Source organism: Numida meleagris, chromosome 4 (genome assembly GCF_002078875.1).
Source record: "Numida meleagris isolate 19003 breed g44 Domestic line chromosome 4, NumMel1.0, whole genome shotgun sequence".
Lineage (NCBI taxonomy): Eukaryota > Metazoa > Chordata > Aves > Galliformes > Numididae > Numida > Numida meleagris.
The window spans coordinates 14747455-14769581 of NC_034412.1; the positions used below are offsets into that span (position 1 = coordinate 14747455).

At 38.5% G+C, this 22127-nt stretch overlaps 1 long non-coding RNA gene across 1 annotated transcript in view; it reads right to left on the reverse strand.

Moving 5' to 3' along the window:
- The window catches only part of LOC110398216, a 292377-nt gene extending 273633 nt beyond the window's left edge, over window positions 1-18744 (reverse strand). Inside the window, exons 1-2 of the long non-coding RNA XR_002438264.1 lie at window positions 18690-18744; window positions 15991-16276 (exon numbers count right to left, since the gene is read on the reverse strand). This is a non-coding gene — a long non-coding RNA (uncharacterized LOC110398216). The remainder of the gene's footprint in view (window positions 1-15990; window positions 16277-18689) is intronic.

The following is a 22127-nucleotide window of genomic DNA, read 5'->3' on the forward strand; positions in this document are numbered from 1 at the left end:
TCAGAACTCCGATCGAGACATTTGCCAAAGTCAGTTTTGCTACAAAAATATGACATGATTGCTATTTAAATAAAACTAGGATATACAATACATTAGACAAACAGAAAACTGTTAGCAAAGCATAAAGACACAGATACATGGTTGAAAATATAAGAGTCAAATTCTCAGTTAAAATGTTCACATAATGCATTTCCCTGTCTAAAGGCAAGACAAACATGGTATCGTGTGACAACGTAACCAATTTTATTACTCAAACTATATGTGGAAAAAGGAATCCAAAAGAAGAAGCAGGCACTGCAGACTTCTTATTGTTCACAGCGATTAAGGGCAGGAAGACCAGTAGTAAACATTTCATTTCCTTTAAAGCATCTACTTGATTCATCCAAGTCTCCCATAACACTGAAAACGGATAGTGCGTTACAAAGTGTCCTAACTACAGGAAATCTAGAACAGAAAACCAACCATGTCTGTATAGAGATCTTAATCCTACACAGGCATGCCCATCTGCTATCTTTGTATTTCCATGTTGCCAGGAATCAGCAGTGCCAGCAGTCTTGCTGCTATTTTTTTTTTCCACATCACACTTTTCCCCTCATTGATTGATACTTACCATTTCACTCCATCCAAACCCCTCCCAAAAAACAAATGACAACAAGAAAAATAGAACCATCTCTGACAAAAAGCAGAAATTACGCCAGAGAAAGATAGCAATCAGCCTGAAAGAAATTTTCATGTTTATTAAATGACAGAAGAGACTAGTAGCATAGAATTTATTTTCTCCTAATTTTTCTGTTCTTAAAGTAAGCAGCACGCAGTTGCACTTACTAACATGAGTAGGGTGTTTGTTGTACTTCTTCCCACCATAATAATCGAAATATCACTAAAAATAAATGATTTTGTTTTTTTTTTTAAGAAAGCAAACAAAAAAAATCAAGTTCTGGAACACTAAAGCATTCTGACTAAATTCAAGTAAGCAACTTAGTGATGACCTCTTGATTACTCCTGTTTTTGAAGTAATCAAGGGAACCTTTCTTCTACTTCAAAGGAAGATAGATTTAACCCTTGCAGACAGTTGGCACAAAAATCCCCTATTATACATAGAACAGTCATTTGTGCTAGTACCAAACACGCTCCATAGTAATGAGTAAGTGACAGTAGTTTATAACACACTATGTAAAGCTCACTGGTCAACATTTCACTGCCATGAACTGCATTATAAAACCACTTTCATTTTTGACATGACATCTTAGAAGACAACGGAGCCTTTGCAAACACTAAATCAGCTGTTATCACACAGCAAGAGAGGATTTGCACGAAACTCGTATTTTGAGATCAAGCTTCAAGTTGGGTTTCCCATTCTACAGCTTAAAATTGTCTTAATTACTGCACCAGACAAGGAAAGTAAAAGCAAAAACAAAAAAGAAAAAAACCCAAATAAACAAAATAACACCAACAAACCACAGAGTTTATCTCAAAATATACCACTGATCACAGAGAACTACCATTAACTTCATAAAAATAGCGCCTACAGTGATTCAGAGAATTTAGCTCACCAAGAATGCTCTAAAGACTTTGGTCAAAATAAGTTCAAAATCCCAGCGTTTCTGTGAGAAGCACATGAGGAGACCATCCACTCTCAAAACTTCCCCTATACCTACGCTCAGTGAGAGAGCTGGCTGGACATAGTCGGGTCACAACCCTCCAGTGCAACTCCACTGCAAAGGAAGTTCTTTTTAAATGGAAGACCTGGGGAGAGGAGCTAAAAAAATATATCCTTAAAATGACCACGTGTGGATTTTTGTTTAACTATTTTTTCTATTTGGTGACAAACTATTTCATGGAAGAATTATCTTCCATGGATACCCTCTGATTATTTTATAGAGCTGTAGCTAAAAACCAAGATTTCTACAAACAGATTTACATTGATAACACAAGACAGTAAAGCACAAAGCCTATAGAACAACAGATGCAATATAATCTTTAAAGCATTTCAGTTGACTTTTATGGATTTTTAGATTTTACTATTTGGTTTTATTGCACAGCAACAAGGACTAAGATACAGAGCACAATACACGTGAAGGAAGAATCCTTTCAGAAGAGGCTGAATATATCTTTCGACACCATATCATGGCAAGGAAACTAATGACTCAATACTGAGGAAGACGTATGTTCAAATGCCCCTTCACACTTCTTAAGGTTCTGCAAAAGCTTTAAACAGAGCTATCTTAGCAAATGTGAGCATGGCTTAAAAGGTATTCTAGACAGTAAATTCTGTTGCTTGCACACCGCTGAGAACAGATAATTCTACTGTAGGACTACATGGCAGAGCGCACCTTCTGCTACATCAGCCTTAGCTTTCTAGGACCAGTATGCAACTTCCACACTTCACTTCTCACAAAAGAGTGCAGCTAGAGCCTTCCTTGGGCAACATGGATTTTGACCAACATAATGTTTACAAAAAACAAATGTTTCAGAAGTTTTATTACTAAGCACATTCCCAGAAAGAGTGGAAGTGTTAAACACTGCCTTCCACTAGAGCAGAAATGAAGCTAAAACACCTAGCTACCACACTGCCTCCTGGTATTTATTAGGCTGGCTTTATAAAGTCTGGCTCCAAGGGCTATTATCTGTACTTTGGCCTTTCTTTTAACAACGTTTGTTAGCAACAGCTTTTCATGATGATTTTTTTCCATATGATCCATCAACTAACAAAATATTTTCTCACCATCATTGTTTTCCAGATGTATGTGTAAGTAGGAGAAAAACATTTCATGGATCACAAAACAAAGGGCAAGAAGTTCACAGATACAAGACTTGGAATTTGCAGTTCTGCACAGAAATCCTTACCACTGGCACTTCTGACAGATGCTGCAATAATCACAGTCTCCCTGCTCTCCTCATGACATATCAGATCACTCCCCTTGCCTTCAGGCCCAATGCTCAAATGCAAAGTGTCAGACACAATGAAAGAGCAAGATTGTACAGATTTCTTTATTTTTCACAAAATAGCATACGCAGAAAGTGACAAAAGCATTTTTTTTTCTGGCAGAATGCTCACATGCAAGTAAAAGTTAAAATATCTTTATTTTATATAAAATATATTTCATATACATTCATATATATGAAAAATTCAAAGTTTACTACACAGTTCTAAAACCTCAAAAAAAAGAAACTAAAAGATGCCCCAGTTTTAGACAGGCAGCCATTATGGAAAATAGCAGCCAAGCTCACCAAAACACAATAATATTGCAGCCACCCATCCAAAAAAATAACAGGAAACAAAGACCTCAGCTCTTGGTCTGTACTGGAAAATACTCAAGAACAATGACAGCTTCAGTTCAGTAGTATTCTTTTGGTACTTATTGTTGAATGGACAAAATTATTGAGACAACTGAAATCATACAGGTCTCTAGTCACAGCTTAGCTTGGGGATGCTCAAGAAAAGGTTTGAGTGTTTCAAATACATTTACTAAGAGTGCACAGATTTTTCTCTTCGGTGCAATGCATGGAATTAATCATATAGAATAAAAGCCATTTACCACATATAACCATACAGGAGCTAGATAGTCTGCCCTAGAAACAACAGCTTTATTCTGTTGTGGGATGCAGAAGACAGACTTCAAGTACTCATTTTGGAATTGAATTTAAACAGTGTTAAAAATAAAACCTCCCATACTGGATTTAGTAAACAAACCAGATACTTTTCTTGAAAGCTAATTTTTTTTTCCTTCTGCCCCAAACGGAGATAAGAAGACTCCTGAAACACCCATTTATTTCTTCATTTTCTCCCCACACGTTTAAACCTAAATCTCATAATGGATTATCTGATGCCATAGGGAAATGACTGCGCAGGTCTGATTGTCAAAGAAAAACATCACAGCACCTTCTGAAACCAAATTCTTTCCTTCAAAGGCTTCAATAAAGGTCATAGGATTTATTTAGAAATAGAAGAATTATTTTTAATTTAAGCAATTAAACAATGACAGTGATTCCATTAAAAAATGCAGGAAAAAAATCCTACTGGGTTGTCTTTCCGGTATGAATTTATGACCTGTCTTAAAGACAGAGAAAGTTAGTAATTTTAGGAACTTAAGAGCAATACAGAAAAAAAAAATCAAGAAACACAAACTTAAATATTGTATTTTACTTTATTACACGAGCACATCAGTAAAGAATTTTCTTACTCTAATATGTATTTGTGCACACACAGTGGCTTCAAAGCATCACCAACTGCAACGTAGAAGTATCCTAAATAGTTCAGGTCATTCACAGGATCTGTAAATTGACTAAACTTCTACACATTTCAAATAACAAAAAGACCACATGATTAATGAATCTCTTCCACCCTTAACATCTTGTGCCTGATATGCCATTGCTCTGCATAGCTATGCTGCACAAACACAGCATTTTGTTAGCTAGGTTCTATATACAAGCAAGAGTCCAGGGTATTGTTAATAGCAGTGAGAAATTAAAATAATCTTATACTTTGCCATGCTCCTAAAAAGGAATGTGTTTTGTAGACTCTTTTAAAAGCATTCTCAGCAGACAGCTAACATTACTTTTCTAATGTCACTGGCCCCATGGCTCTAAGTCTTTATCTGCATCGCTACTCTCAAACATATTACTACATTTAATACCTTTGGGAGAGGGAAAAGCCATGACCTCTTCCATCAGGAAGTTGTTCATCACTGGATTTTATCCAAGGAGAATGTTAATGATGATACAGAAAAGCAGTTAAGCATTTTTCATAAATATAAATGGCATCTCTCATTTAGGATATGTTTCCGGCTTACTGTGGGAAATGCAGTCAGAAGTGACATATTAATCTTGGTTTGTTTACATAAACTCTTATCTTCAAGATATGGACAAGCTGACTTCAAAATTATTCTACCTGACAGCAGAGATACTGTTCCATCTTGCCCCCTCATGACAGAAGAATTATGCTGATCACATGAGGAACGGATCAGGCCCCTGTGTAGACTTCTTTGCCAGGCCCTGATGAGCAAATATGTTATAGGAATTATCAAAAAATTGGCTCACATCTTAGGTACATCTGGCCCAACACCCTGTCTCAGCAGAGGCAGTAAGAAAAACTATCAGAGGAGCACATGAGCATGCTCTCTGTGGTCTCCTCTAACTTCCTTAGCATCTATGGCTCACTGTGACTAGGAGTGCCAGAGGACACATCTCTGCCTAGTCCCTTTAGAATCCTTACAGATGTAGGCAATGGTTCCTTCTCAGCAATCTCTGTGAGGATGCCTACGGTCACGTTGGCTTTTTTGGCTGCTGCATGCCAATATCATTTCAGGGACCTGCTCAAAAACTTCTTTCTTGAGTTTTATCTGACACTTCCGAGATCAACACCACAGAGGCATGTTTCCTCCACAATGTACTACTTACATTGAAGTTTACCTGCTGTCTTTTTGTCCACTCACACAGTTCACAGTGTTCCTTGCTGTGTGCTTTAAAAGTCAAGTGAACTCAAGACACTGTTGTCGTAACAGACACATTAAGAAATACCTGATAACTGAGGTGTAAAATAGAATAAATAAAAATCCCAGACTGTCCTGGTTAAGAATGAGAATCTCTTTCAGAGCGATGATAAGCATTTATTATGTCAGAGTGGTAAGCAATCAATTTAAAGATAAATGAGTCACACTTTTCCTGCAGTAAGTGACTAGGTCTTACAGTTGAAGGAATAAATTAGGTTTGTTATGTCCAAAAGACGTAAAAACCACAAAAATCAGTTATTTGTTTCCTTTTGTGAAATGTCAGGGTGACATGGTAGCCTTAACCTGTCTTTTCCTATCATAATACTCTTTATTTGGCTAGAGTTAAGAAAACTACTGTTCCCTTTTGAAAATTCATGGCATTCTGCTACAAAACATTAGCACTCATTTTGCAGTTGCCTATGCAGCGAGTACCTAGAGGCAGATTTATTTTTGAATATCTAAGGCTAAGTCCTGACTTCGGTCATGTTTCTGCCGCACCACTGAAGTTAGCAAGAGCAACAGTTCACACACAGTACCACTAAGACCAAGCAAGGTTAAATACAGCTCCTACCATATAGCTTCCCCAAAGCAATAGGCAAAGTATGAAGAATGTGACACACGGTCCTTAGATTTGCCAGCATAACATAGCTCCACCTCCCTGGCTCACATGCAGTTGGAAGGGCAGAGCCACACCCACAGAGAAAAGAGCCACCAGAGAGGCACATGGCCTTTTCTTCCCTAAGGGAAGATGCCTCATCTGCTCTTCTCTTGAGAGAGCAGGCTTGTCTTCAAATCCACCATGCACAGGGCAGAGCCATGAAGGACACTCAACACAGACTTTTTTCCAGAGTTTTGAAAAACTTCAATCCATTTTGGAGATCTCTCGGTCCCTCTGCAAGACTTTCCCCTGGCTATTCATCTCTGATTAATAGGAAGCTGTCCCTTGTGTCATTTATAATAAAAAATGGACCAAAATACCATCTCCTCCTTTGCCTTACTGGTATGGAATTAATTCCACTCAACTTCAAAGCAATCAGCAATTTTACGGGTGTTAAATGAAGTTCAGTCCTTATTTACCAATGAAGCTGTTCACGCAAATGAAGACAGATTACACAATAAAAATGTCCTGATTTACATCCCTAAATAATGTCCAATTACCATTAGGTTTTATGTTTGGGACCTATTTTGCAGAATGTTGAATGCTGTTAAATCTTCCACTTTCTGAAATGTTACTGGTACAGAGTCCCCTGTATTTCAGAATCATTTAGCAATGTATTAAATAAATCAGAAAATCAGATTATAGCACAGCATGTAGTAGAATGGACTCCAGTCACTGGCAATTGAAAGCAACCATTCCAGTGTCAGATATATTTACGATCTTTTCATTTGCAATTTTGTTTACATAAATAGTAGCTGTTTACACAAACAGTAGCTGGCAGGTTGCAGTGGAACTGGATGTGTGCATACATACGTGGAAAGTGAATATAACAAGAGGGTTATATATGTATAAATAATACATCTAAACTTTTTTGCTATCAGGTTTTTTCCACAGATGACCATGAGTTATAAATCTTTATTAAATTATGATTTGGTCTGATGGTATAGCATAAAGTCAGTTTATTAGCAGTAATTTGGTAGGTTTGAGAAGGCTAACTTAAATTGTTCATTCTGAGTTATTTGCAGATCTCCTTTCCCCGAGAATGAAAATATGATTAGACAGAACCCTCACAAAGTACTTTAGAGGTGAGAACAAATGTGTGAAGTGTGAAATAAATGTAGCAGAACATGGGTCTCGCTTCCCAACAGCTGTTTGGCAGCGCAGTGTGTGTACGTGACAGCAATGACAACATATCGTCCTCAGAGGTGATGAAAGTTGCAGGCAGACTAGCACAGAAGATACAGCAGAGTTTCAAGGAGCCCCAGCACAGATACCTTGATGCACAAGATAAATAACATTGGGTTTTGGGAAACCAGGGCTGCTTCTCCTAGCATGTGAGAACGAGGCATCAAATAAACCTACAGCCAGAAAGCCCAGACACATCCAGCACAGAAGGGGAGCAAGCACTCACTGAGCACTTTACATAGTTTTTATTATCCCTTCTTTCTGGTGAGGGCTTTCTGAAAACAACCAAAGCTAGGAAAATTTACAAACCTAGCCAAGGCCTATTCACCCACAGAAGTAACCCACTTATTTGGAAGGAACTGTGCTTTCCCCCAAGCAGACTTTGCACACGCTCCCTGTGCATGGCAATCAGCACCTCAGGCACAGCCACTAGGTTCATCACCCAGGAAGGACGCATCTTGTCACATGGCAGGGGACTCACCGCCTGGCTCAGCTCCAGCATGAGACTCTAAACAGGCCCCCTAGCACCGTACAGCAACACTGGGACTGCCCACAGAAGCCGTGTCTCTTCCTTTCAGACGCCCTACTTCAGGTTCCACCAAGTGCCTTGCGTTACAAGTAAGAGAAACCACATACAAAGTGCTAGAGATGGAGTGCAAACCACAAGGGTCACCAAAATGTGTCCACTTCACCTTCTGTACCAAAATCAGCAGCAAGATACATGATCCCTGCGGTCTGTACTATCACCTATTTTTGTAAAATGAATAAATCAATTATAAATGCTACTGTAAATGCTCTAGTAAAAAGTAAAAATTCGTTCTGGTAACTTCAGTGAGGGTATTTGCCAGCTTACAAGGTATTTCTGTTGCAAGTACAGGAAACAGAAGACAAATGTAGATGTGAATATTTATTTCATATACTGCCTGGAAGTTTCTGAAGGGTCACCACTGTCATAAGGTTGTTGTGATTAACCATAGATACATACTGAATACATGCTTTGAAAAACAAAGTCAATATTTTACTACAAACAGCTGTCCTGTCATCCTCATGTGTGTCAAGAATCAATTTAAAAACAGTATTATTTTAACAGTAAAAATGAAATGCACACTTAAATAGTAAGGTAGTCCAAATGAAGTATGCAAAGGCACCAGCAACTGTTTAATTAACTAAGCAATGCCAAATAGTGAAGAAAAGTCATCCTTACTTTTCTTACAAGAATTCTCCTTTCTCTTTCTACTTTTCAGGAACAATTTTTGGGATACAACATGATGGTTGCTGACACCTTGGTGGTGTTTCAGTCTGATAAAAGTAAATTTAGGATACTATAAGCCTAAATAATGTTTAGTCATTTCTGAATTCTCATTAAAATCAGAACAGATTTGAAGAATCATGCTCTGAAAACGTGGACATCCTATTCTTCATCTAGTAATCTTCCGCTTTATTCTTCATTAGCAATTTCTTCAACAGCAAGGAAGAAAAACAATAACGGGCCAGTCTGCCATTGTATTCCAGGGCAATAGAGTGGATTCTTAAGAAGAAAGAAGCGTTAGTGACAGCAGAATTGAGTTCTCTCCAGTACATGCTCTTGAGGGCATATACAGAAGGGAGGACAGATTCAGAGAATGCTGAAAGGCTAACTTGTTTATGATGATTTTTTTAAAAAAATTTTGAAAACGGATGTAATCTTATAAGGTTTTTGCCCAGAATACAACCTGATTCACTTTGCCATATTTTAACCATTTATAAAGCTAATATCTAGTAAGATAAGTATTTATCAACACTACTTGTGCACACATGGTCATATTCAGACCATTTGACACTTAGGGCAACTGTCCTTCGGACAATGCAGCAAAATATGCACAGGCTAGTAAAAGCAGCCACAGGATTATTTAGCACACAGCACATTAGGCATTTGGTACTTACAAAGGAACTCATACTGCACACTGATTCTCTGAAAGCTAATTCCAGAAAGCAAGCATGACCTAAGGAAATCAAGCATGTTTCATCACAAAAACTGTATGAATTGCACAGTGCTCTACTACAGGTACAACAATATTTTACCATAACAAATGGAAATATTAAGAAGCAGATGGAAGAACATTTCAAATACTAAACTGAGAAACATACAGTAAATCAGAAACTAGAAGGATACTGATGAGAAGATTTCTTACCACTAACTGTAAAATCAACAGAAGTGTACCTGTCTTCACCTACAAAAGACGACGTGGCAAGGCTGTACACCAACCTGCTGCTTATATGCAAAAATGTATTTCTTCAAATTAAATAAAACAGATTAGCATTTTAATAACACTGAGTTAGAATATGATGTTCATTTTGACCAAGATGCCAGCAGATGATGAGAGCAACTCATAAAAGAACCAAAGACATAGCTCCAAGCAATGGGCATTTTGGCATGGAAAGTGATTTTCACAGACTAAGGAGAGCTCAGTCTAACACCTGAAACAGCAAACACTTTGCAAGGACACAGGATGACAAAACAGAAACAACATTAAGAAATAAAGAGATCATGTCTATCAAGTATTCATTTTCTCATTCAAAGACTTACCAGAAAGCCACAATCAAACAGCACAACAAAGAGACTAAACGAGATACAAGAAAATTTACAGGGGAGTATTTGATTTTCACATTTTTCCAGACATTTTCTCCTCCCAAGGAGGAAAACATAGGAAATTCTACTACAGACAATATTTGTCCTGTTTCTTTTCAGCTAGCACCAGTGCAAAGCCACAATTTCGACAAATAAAGATTAACACATTGGTAGTTGGACAACATAATGTAATCCAGGACAAATTTCTAACATCACTGTCCTAGAAACATTTATTTCAGTATCTAAAAGAATCAGTAGAAATACCATCTATAAAGACTGTCAACTGAGAAATTTTGCCTCAAATATATCTCAAGAAACTTACATTTCAATAGCATCTCAGAACATGCAGAAACATTTACACAAACTTCCTTCCAGCAGTCATTCTAGAAGTTTTTCATTACACACTCCACATTTGCAACTCTTCAGATTTCATCAAAAGGACTCATTAGTTTGTTCACTTTTGTGTGCTCTTTCCATTCCAGTAAATACAAATGGAAACACATCCTCATCTCTCTCTCGCATGACACTACATATGTCATCTTTTGTTATAGCTTGTAAATGAAAACTGCTAGACCATTCCACTGACAGACAATTTACGTACATGCTTTAGAGGAAGTGGCCATCTGGGCACCTGCAGTTCTGTTTTCAAGTTTTTAAACAGTCCTCATTGATGAGTAACATTAGATAAGAAGCTGCTCACCTAAAATCAACTGTGTGTCTGTAACAGAAAAAGAACTTGATGGCTTTAGCTAAGCAGTATTTCTTTTTTTTTTTAGTGTCATTGAAAGGGTCTTTCTGCATTATTTAGTCTGAAGCCTTGACTTCTGGAAGGAACAGTGAAAGTCAGTAACTCCAGTCCCTCACTGTTCACCTTTAGTTATTAACAGAGACATTGGCTTTACAATAAGCAACAGAAAGTAACTGACATTTCAGTAGACTTCTTTATCATCATTAAACATTGCAGAGAAAAGAGCATCATTCCTCTATTAGCAACTTCAAGGCTCCAGAATCTGATGGTCCTCCAAGAGGCTGACTCTCTTACCTTGCCTACCACTACCAAAAAAAAATGCAATTACAGATAAAAGCCTTTACCCTAGACTGCAAAGTAAGCTGTCGCACCTCGCATCTTTTCATTAATATAAGTGTGTGACAACAAGAAGTCAAAAGCTTCATTTCAAGTCCAAGTTAGCTTCAAAGGGAGCCTATTGCTTGGGCCTTCTAACTTCAGCTACATGAGGTGTCATGCTCACAGGTGAGAAAAATCTCCCCCAATGTAATAATAGAGCACATCAGAGGCTGTTCATGAGACCGAATGCATACAAATCCGTGGGGCCAGATGGCATGCATCTCAAGGTCCTGAAGGAACTGACTGGTGTCATTCCAAGGCTCTCTCCATCATATTTGAAAGTCATGGCTGTCAGGTGAAGTTCCTGGTGATCAGAAGAAGGGAAACATCACCTCAATTTCTAAGGAAAGGAGAAAGGAGGACCTGAGGAACTACAGGCCAGTGAGCTTCATGTGTGTACCCGGGAAGATCACTGAGCAGATTCCCCTAGAAGGAAGCACATGTGAGATGAAGAGGTTATCCAAGACAGCCAGCATGGCTTCACCAAAGGCATATCATACCTGACTAATCTGGTGACTTTCTATTGATGGAGTGATGGCACACAAAGGAAGGGCAACTCATGTCATCTTTCTGGACTTGTGCAAGGCCTTTGACATGGTCCTGCACCACATCTTTATCTCTAAATTGGAGAACTATGGATTTGAAGGCTGGGCTATTAGGTGGATAAATAACTGGTTGGATGGTCACTGCCAGAGGGTTATGGTCAACAGCTCTACATCCATGTGGAAGCCAGTAACAAGTGGTATCCTCCAGAGGTCTGTCTTTGGACCAGTGCTCTACATCATCTTTATTAATTACATGGACAGGGGGATTGAGTGCATTCTCAGAAAGTTTGCCAATGACGCTAAGCTGAGTGGTGCAGTTGACACAGTAGAGGACATGCAATCCAAAGGGACCTGGACAGTCTTACAGAGTGAGCCTACATAAACCTAATAAGATGCAACAAGGCCAAGTACAAAGTGTCACACTTGGGTTGAGACAATCCCGGGTACGTATACCGACTGGGTGAAGAACTCATTGAGAGCAGCCCTGCAGAGAAAGACTTGAGGGTTCTGGTAGATAAAAAGCTTGATGTGAGCCAACAGCATGCCCTTGGCTCAGAAGGCCAATTTTTATCCTGGGCCGCATCAAAAGAGAAGTGGCCAGGAGGACAAAGGAGGTGATTGTCCCCCTCTATTCTGCCCTTGTGAGGCCCCATCTGGAGCACCATTGGATGCAAATGCAAAAAAGACTTGTAGAACTGTTGAAGCAGGTCCAGTGGAGGACCAAGAAGATAAGAGGGCTGGAGCACTTCTGTTATGAGGAAAGCTTGAGGGAGCTGGGAGTGTTTAGCCTGGAGAAGAGAATGCTCTGGAGAGACCTTGTTGCAACCTTCCAGTAACTGAAGAGAGCTTATAAACAGGAGATTAACTTTTTATATGATCCAATGGTGATTGGACAAGAGAGAATGTGGACAAGAGAGAATGGTTTTAAAACTAGAAGAAGGGATGTTTAGATATTAGAAGGATATTTTTTTTACTCAGAAGGCGGTGAGACACTGGCACAGGCTTCCCAGAGAAGCTGTAGATGCCCCATCCCTGGAGGTGTTCATGGTCAGGCTGGATGGGGCTTTGGACAACCTCATCTGGTGGAGGGCAACCAGCGCACAGCAGGGGAATTGGAACCACATGAACTTTAAGATCTCTTCCAACCCAAGCCATTCTATGATTGCTCTATGATACCAACACTACCAATGCAAGGAGGCAGCAATGAAATGAGGTCCTTATGCAGAGCATTAGTTATCACACAGCCTGCTACCACCTGGCTTCTAACCCCCGAAACATACAGAAGAACCAAATACCTCCAAAGATACAGAAAAGCTTCATTGAGACTTACCTAAATCTGACAGCAAAGTTAGAAAACAAAACAAACTGCCTATAAACTTTAGTTAGGTTTTCCTCCTAGAAGTTTTTCAGTAATAATCTCAACTTTCACACATCATGGATTTCACCAGGACCTACAATTTCACAGGTCTAGTTAAAAGAGATTAGTTTTCCAATACAATTGCTCCTCTAATAATCTTTCATTCACAGCTGGAAAGAAAATGAAGTGGACAATAAATAAAAAAGCTAAAAGCCATCTGTGATCTCATACACACATGTGCTCTCTAGAACTTACTCAGTCCAAGTTCTACAATACATAGAGGTGTAATAGAAAGATATATCCTGAAAAAAGAGAAGCCAAGTTCTATAGTAACACTCGAAGACTAATGAAGGATAGCATCTTCACAAATGAATTAAATTATGAAAAAACTTTGATGTTCATTACCTCACTAATAGAAAAGCATACAAACAAATAATACAGTTCGCTAGGAAAAACTGCACTTGACAAACACATGCATGTTCCCCACATAGTCTCCTTCAAATTCATTCTTAGAAATAAAATGAAAGATAATGTAGCTATTTATGACTCCTTCATTTTTCCTCTCTCCCTGCCAGCATTAAACTTTTATTTCCTTTCTCCAACAATGAAATAAGTGTAAACTCTCAAAGGTAAAGCTAACCATAGTGGACAACTTCGCCTTACAACATTCTGCCATTGAAGGATTTCTGGAGATTACAGGGACTGTGAAGCAAACTTAACAAATACATCATGGTTAAACAAGATCAACTGTCCTGCCAGCTACCTTAATTTCAGTGTTCCCAGTACACCATCAGGTACTGCATGATCTAGCTCTGTTCACAACATCCAGACATCCCAGGCTGCAAGATGCTCAATATTAGAGCTGCACCCAGCCATATTTACAGCTTCCCAGTGTATTAATGAGCCAAAACACATTAAAGAGCCAACAAATCACCACGCTAGGAAAAAGAAACCTACCAAACTGGATTGTATCTCCTCATCCCAATTCAGTCTTGACCTTCAGCTTTTGACATTTTTCACAGGTGGGGCAGACAGAAGTCAATTATTTCAAAACTGCTTCCAATATTCAAGTATTTTTAATCATCTGCTGCCTCCATGAATCACAATCACTGCAAGTGCCTTGAAGCCCTTTTCAAATTGATAATGCTTTTCCAAGATGAACTTGGAAAGGTTTTTTAGAGTAGACATGCAACAGTTAGTCAAATGTAACACATTAGCTGTGACTTGCAAAAGACAGTTATGCAGATCAAAATATAAATATCTGCTAGCAAACTCAATCCAAACTCCTATATTCCTATATAACTTCGGAGAACTCCTACACCTCTTTTAAACCAGAAACACCCATTTTAACCTTGAATAAAACTATGCTCTGATCTTTCAAAGGGAGACAGGGCTTCTAAGATATGTAAAGACTGATTAGAATAACAACGTGTACTTAAGCACCCGTTTCCACCCTTGTGGGCTCTACAATAAGACAATCAGCGGAAGCGAGTTACACATCTTAAGCTGCAGGCATCAAAATTAATTATTTTACACCAATACATGCCTCAAAAGGGACCACTGTAATTAGCATAATAAGCATTACTGCTCATCGTGAATTTTAGGCGTTTTTTTTCTTTAAGTTTATAAATCCCTTCTGGACATAATTGTTTTGTTATTGTTATTTGTAAGAAAAAACACAAACCAGAAATTTGAAATCTTATTAAAATGTATGCAATTAAACACGGACTAAAGTGTATATAATCCTCCCACAACCTCAGATTTTATGGACAATATCTATCATGTTAAGTCTTTAAGTATATTAATTGCATGATTTCAAGTACCATTAACATTCATTCAATATTGTTATTCCAGAAAGCTTCCAGCTAGGATTAGGACCTTTTGGAAACAAAACTTAATTTGCAGAGAAGATAATCATAACATTTTAATCTATCTCAATGTATTAAAAATGAAAGGAAGAAATCAGCTAATATTGTTTTTAAACACTGGAGACCTGGCCCACGGCTCACAGAAATTAAAACCAATTCCTCCATTTATAGCAGACTGTAGAGCAGCCCATAAATGAAATGGGGTGCAGTTCACTATACACTGTGATCGCTGCTGCAGGGAGGCGTGAGCTAATGCACCTTTTCATGCTCTCCTCACCTCAGCTGAGGCCCCTAACTAGGAGAGGGAACAGATGCCGAGGTGGAAGCAGACAGCGCATTAATTGCTTCTTTTAGGATTAGCATGAAAGTGTGTAATGTATAATATTTAACCCCCACCCTCACAGAACACCCTCCGCTCCTGCACCTTTTGATCAGCCACTGGCACACAGCACAATGATAGAAAAGAAGGATTTTGCCTTAAGACAACATTTATAATCATTTGACATTGTACGAACAGCATAGTTTAATTTTGCTTCCGTTTTCAAACATGGTAGTTGTTTGCTTTTGCAAGTGCTACAAGGCAACATTAAGTTACTAGTACCAGATACCATATTTTTAATTACATCGCAGAGTCAATTTATGAAATAATTTGTTAATGTATGTAAGCTATGTTGGTTAGAGGGATGTTTTTGAAAGGTAGTTCTGCACACAGTCACTCTGAAACTTACGGTATTTTCTCAGAAATTTACATGATTTAACCCCACATTCCAATTTTTTTTTTCCAATTAATTACTGCTCTCCTTCACAATTTTCTTGACATTATGGTAGTCACAATACATACAATTTCCTCCCTCAGATTATTCCACAGCATTACAAGTACCTTTAAAATAACTGTCATTTTCTACTCAGAACTTGCTGTTTTAGAAGTGAACATTTTTTTCCTACATTCAGATCTGTTGCACAGCCTAATTAACATCCATAAGTTCTCCAATATCCTAAATGCAGACAAGGGAATAGCAGGGAAAGAGTCATAACAGTCCGTGAATTTAAGTAGTAACTGAATCACCCTTTCAGAGAAGGGACATGCATACTGGAAATGATGCCTGAAAGAAGGAAGGAAAATTCCACTGAGAATTTGACCAGCCACTTACCATTGCTGAAATAACAGCTGATAACAGAAATCACACCAACTAATCACACTGGTAACATCTCTTTCCACATTAGCTGACACTCCGTCTGCCTGGAAGCTGTTGCTGTATCCATATTACTTGTTCATACACATTGTGGATCTGCCCCTTGGGACTCAGGCACTTCTATGAACCAAAGCTGGAGGAAGCCTTCTTGGTAGTAGTAGTGTTTTGGATAAACTTTTGAGCACCACATAAGGACAGAATGTACACATACACTGTCTTGAGGCAGCAGCTGTCAAGTTCTCATCTACAAAATCATACCAGAAATCCATCAGGAAAGTAAAGGTTCAGACTGGTACCATAAGCATATAACCTAAGGAATCAAGGGATGCAAAACAGACTTGAACTGGTTTCTGTATTATATCTAGAACACTTGAACATTTTAACTAGCTAACCAAAGGTTTGTTGGTGTTTAAGTAAAAAAGACAAAAATCTGAAGACCCTCAGAAGACACATTAAATTCCATTTGCATGTGAGAGGAGACAGAGGAAAGTAAACAAAGCACTGATGATTACATGTCACTTATCAAGGTGAGAGGATACAAGGAACATAAATCTGACTGTAAATTTTAGTCAGCAAAATGAGCATATTTAGATTTATCCAAAATGAAAGGAGTGGACGGAGTGCAGCATGTCTGGCTTATGGCAAGCCTCACGTCGTAAATGCCTTGGATAAATATCTGCTGACCAAACCCGGACTCGTTCAGGACTCTCCAGCAAGAGCAGACTTGTTTAGAGGCAAACTCTACTGTATTAACTTTGGTCTATTTTGGAGTCTGTAGCCTATATAAGGGATTCATGCATACAAAAGACTAGCAGAATATTGCAATCCATGCTCTCCTGCCTACCTGAATAACAGCCATTAGCCACAAAGGTAAAACCAAGATCTAAAAGCAAAACATGAGAAGCTTAAAAACAGGAGGTGTGAAAACTCCTAGACCTATTAAAACTGTCAATAAATGTTCGGAAGCAGAATAGGACAGCACTTGAAGAAATAGTGACTTTACTACAACTTCAATGCTTTCATTTCCTTCCAAAAAGGCAGTGAGTGACATCAGTGTCACAAAGTACACTAGTCTTGCAATTTTATAGAGCTCCTAAATTCAAATGTGAAGGACAGATTTATGAACACTACCCAGAGCCTCTCTTCTAAATACAAATGAGAATTAATATTACTGTAGGAAGAAAGATGCTACCGTATAAACATTTTACAACAGGAATAGTTAATATAGGAAAGCCCTCAAGTGTGAGTAAAGGAATATGATTAGTCTGTTAGAAGAATATACAGTCAAACTTCCTCTGATAGCAAGTTCTGGACACTATGTAGTACCTTCTATATTCCTCAATCATGTGGTTATCACTACACAGTGAGACTGCAAGCTGTCTAAAATGGCTGACAGAAAATGCTTGGCTTTAGCTAGTCTTTCTTGAGCTATCTTTTGGAAACGCAACTACAATTAATGTTTTTAATATCTAGCTACATTTTAAGTTTCCAGACACACAAGGGTTATAGTGCAATAACTTCATTAAAAAACAAAACCACAATACTGATCATGGTGCTTTCAATTAATTTCCTCATTTCTTACCTGGATCATGACTGCCATTTTCCTCCAAGTGCTTGTGCACCTTCAAAATGTTTTTCTCATATAGATTGTATTTCAGTAAAGAGCTTCATTACATTTTTTTCAAGTCTGACCTGAGTCTAAATGGCTTTATGTCTGGCTGGGGGAATCATTTACACACACAGCACAGTGAGTAGCATCAAACTTTTTTGAAGTCAGACACATATTTACCTTTCCTCCAACCTCCTAGGTTTTCATATATTTTCTACTTGTTTGTTCTCCCTCTCTAGAACTGGCACTTCATAAGCTCAACTTTTATAAAGCCTGTTTCTTTTCAGTCTCTTTGACGTGCAAGTCATGTTTTCTTTGCTTCCATCGGCAAGTTTTTTGCAGCTGTAGCTCCTCTCCACCCAGCTGGAGTTCAGCCCACTCAAGCCCCCCATGAGATGGTGAACTTGACCTAAACAGGTCCTTTCATTTTTCCTATAGCTTATAATAGTTGCTGTATTCAATGAATCCTAGTAGCGCTTGATTTGTACTTCCTCTTATTTCTGCTGTCAGAATAGATTTTCATCTTATTCCTCTCTTTTTTTTTTTCCCCTCTTTCTACCTATTTAATCCTAAAGCAAGGCATGTGGATGCACCTTGGCTAGCTTGATGTAAACTATTCCTGTCACTTCCACAGTGATATCAGCTACTTCCTTGGATGTTCTGTTCGTCTGTTTCTATTTCTTCTCTCATAAAACAACATCAATCATCTGCTTCTTTTCAAGCATCCAGATCCCACTACTTTGTCATTTTCAAAAGAAAGTGATCACACCCTGTGATTCCAGCAGGTGGGACTCCTCCCACTAGGCAACATGCAGTATGCTCATCATATACTCCATGTACATCAGTCCTTCTTGTATGCCTGCTTTCTAAAACAAAACTTGAGCGTTCAGCTCACCCAGGCAGAAGTTTCAGTAGTCAAATCCGACCCCTGACTGTAACATGATAGAAAGCACAATAACAGCAGCTGAACAGAAAGGTCCTAGGCCACAGCAAGTGAGGTCTTACTCAAACGCAACAAACACAGACACACAAGAAGGAAGCTACCTACCTTCAGAAGGCCTCAGGTAGGCAGGGATCTCCAGTGAGATCCCCTTGCCTCCACTGCCAACCTTAAATGAGGTCTGGGAAGGGGTGGATCCTGGCTCCACCCCTCCCATTACTCAGGTACATTGCATGCACCTGGGCTCCCCTGGGTTGGCCCTGCCTTCCCACCAGGTGCTCCATCACTGGTTCAAGCCGTGACTCAGCATTTCCACTACAATGACTCTTACAAACCTTTAGCATTCCTTTGTCTAGTAAGTACTGAGAAGATTAAGCCCACCTGGTCAAAGTGCATGGTGTTGACACACTCTTTGCATCATCTCCTAAACCCTTCCTGTAACCTTTTATGCATTTCAAACATTTTTGTTGCCCATTTGCCGTCTCTGTGTCCTCTCACTGTATATAAGCAGAACTGCCTTACACCTCTGGATTTTTAAACAATTTTGCAGTCTGAAACAAAAATCTACTTCAAACAAAATCTGCCAGGTGAACTGCCTTTTTTATGTATTTTTATGAGCTACATCAATTCTCTAGTCACACTTACCCCACAGGGTTAATGTGCAGCTCCATTGTGATGTTATCTCTTTTCATCTAAGCAGTTGCCAGCAAACTAGTAAGATGAGGCACCTTTAAAAACAATACTACAGGAACCTTCCACATTCTCCATAAAGCAGCATGTAAAATGCACAAAAGAAAAAGATATACATATCATCAACAACAACAACAAAAAAAGCAGAACAATGAGCTGTCAGCAAGTACAGGCATCCCAGAGACCACACAGAACAGCATGAAACAAATCAGGTACTGGTTCACAGTTTTTTTTACAGAGTCATGCTGTAAGAAAAAGGAACACGTCATATTCATGTTTGTGCAGCCTTTGTATTCTAAATTTAAAGACACAAGAATACATGTGACAGAATTTGGTGTCCAAATGACTGATGATTCTTTAAGCAGATATTCTGTTTAGCAATGTTTTGGTAAGTTTTTTCCTTTCATATTTTATTCCAGACCAATTTCACCACTTTTTTAAAAACAAAATAACGTTTTAAATAAAATCCTGTTGCTATTTGTTTCTGCCAATTTTGTTCTACTAAATTCACTTTTGCCTGCAGCAGCATTTCAATTCTGACTTATGGCTTTCACTAGGCAAAGGCAGCTAAATCTCACGATAGCACATTTACTTAACCCAAACAGAATTAAGAGTTTCCCTCAAAGCAAACTGGTTTCTTCTAAACCATATTTCAGGTGATGGAAGAATGCCAAAAAAAAAAAAATGCAAGTAACAGATCAGAAAATACTCAGTGTCATTCCACTGCATTTGCAAGCACTTGCTGTTTTAACAAAAGTCTCCCGAAAAATGAGTCTTGGAGAGTTTGAGGATAGAATGTTGTGAGTGTTGGAGTGATTTCAGCAAAGCAAATGAGAAAAATGGCAGAGGAGAGAAAACAATCATAATTTCCAGTTTGTGGAGCCTCCTACCCATGGCAGTCTATTTTATCTCCCTCTGTAACCAGCTATCCTAGAGTCTTCGTATGAGTTCCTTTTAATGACATCTTACTGCACCTAGCCAAGCTCTCATTTTTACTCTGAGTTTCCGCAATTCCAGCAATCTAGACATACATCACTAAAAACAGGGAGAAACCTTCTGAATAGCACTTTTGTCCTTTTATTTTGCTCATGTTTTCCTTAAGCTCTGTATTTCTCAATGGCAGCACATCCACAAGAGTGTACATTGCCACTCTGCTGAAACAACTCAAACTGCTTTCTTTTCATTTTCCCTAATTTAATCCATACATCTGGGGGCAATCCAAAAACACCTGACACTGGTATTTGGGTGTTCATTTTCAACCTGATCAGCCCTGAAATGTTGTTTGGCATTTGCTACTCTCTTCTCTCACCCATAATACAGAAGAAAACGATGAGGAAAAAGAACTTGCTTTAGAGTAATAGATCTCCATGCAACTTTAAGACAATGGAGTTCCAAAAGAATAACTGAAAAACACAAAAGTCTATTTAATTCAGAATGCACGGAGGTAGGCGTTAGTGATGTTCTTCCTTCTCTTTCATTTCTTCCTTTTTTACAACACTGATGCCTTTTTGAAACAGCTCTTAAAAACAAACAAACCCTCTGCTTTCGCTTTCTTCAGTGCACACAAGCAGGAGAGATCTCAAAACAACTACCAGAAGCAGACAAATCTAGCAGACCTCTCTAAATGAAGAAAGGGGAGGAAACTGGTGCAAAGGAAGAAAAATCAGAACTTCCTTAAATTCTGGCTTCTCTGAAGTCCTTGTAATGAAAATGAGACCTGCTAATGAGGTGCCAGAAAGCTCTTCTGCCAGCTCGCTTTTCTGGGTGCAATCGTGGAGAGTTTGCTACGGCTGTAACTGGGTAAGCACAAACCCATCTTCCTAGGACCATGTTTTTCCACCTGGCTCCAAATCAGAGCTAGCTTTTTCCTTGAACAGGCCTACAGAAATAAACAGAAGAACTAGGGAACAAATACAGTTTCTGAGAGACACTGTGGTACGTCTTGGTTCTAAACATTAGAACAAAGTACTGTGCTGATTTCATGTTGCTCAGATACAAGGAAAATTACCAAGAATGTTGCTGATTCTGTGAGTTGATAAAGAATAATTATATCAAATAGCTACACTTTCCTGTATGGATTCTCTTTTTTTGGCTTAATGTAATTATACAAGAACAGAAATTGTTTCCAGTCAAATTGCACTAATGTTGAGGTAAATTTCTTGAGGTTATAAACCTGTATTCAAAGCTAAAAATATAAATACTGCAAAAGAAATAATAGTTCTTGGAAAAAAGTGTGCAGGATCTTGATGTTTTTATTGGAATACTGAGCAGCGACATGTACCTAGCACTTTCAAACAAAGCTTTATAGGATAGTACCAATTCACTACAATAAGTTCATGCTTTGAAGAGGATTTTGGTTTAGAATTGCATGTCATAACAAGGAGGTAGTATCTTTTATGCCAGTTGTTCCAAGTGTTCTGCATTCCTTCAGTGGGCAGTTGGCAGCTCTTCCTTCAGACAAATGTTATCCCCATCCTTGCAGACTGGTCAGGAAAACTCACTCAAGACTGAATATGAATAGAGAACAGGTAAGATACAATCTCTTCTGAAAACTGATTTGAATGACTAAACGTATTCATAAATGCAGCCACACTCCTTGCTTACCCACAGGAAGTATCAATATTTCATCTAGTATGTTTCTAAAAGGATATGCATGTGTCCTTGTGCTAGTATTTTGATTTTTAGCAATATTTCAAATGTGAACATCATATATTAGATGATTTCAACATCTAATGATTGCTGATTGCGTAATATGGAAAGAGCCTGATCCTTTATGTATATTTCAGAGGAGAAAATTAAGAACACTAGTCACCAGGATCAGAATTGTTCTCCTAAACCTTCTAGGCACAGCCATCT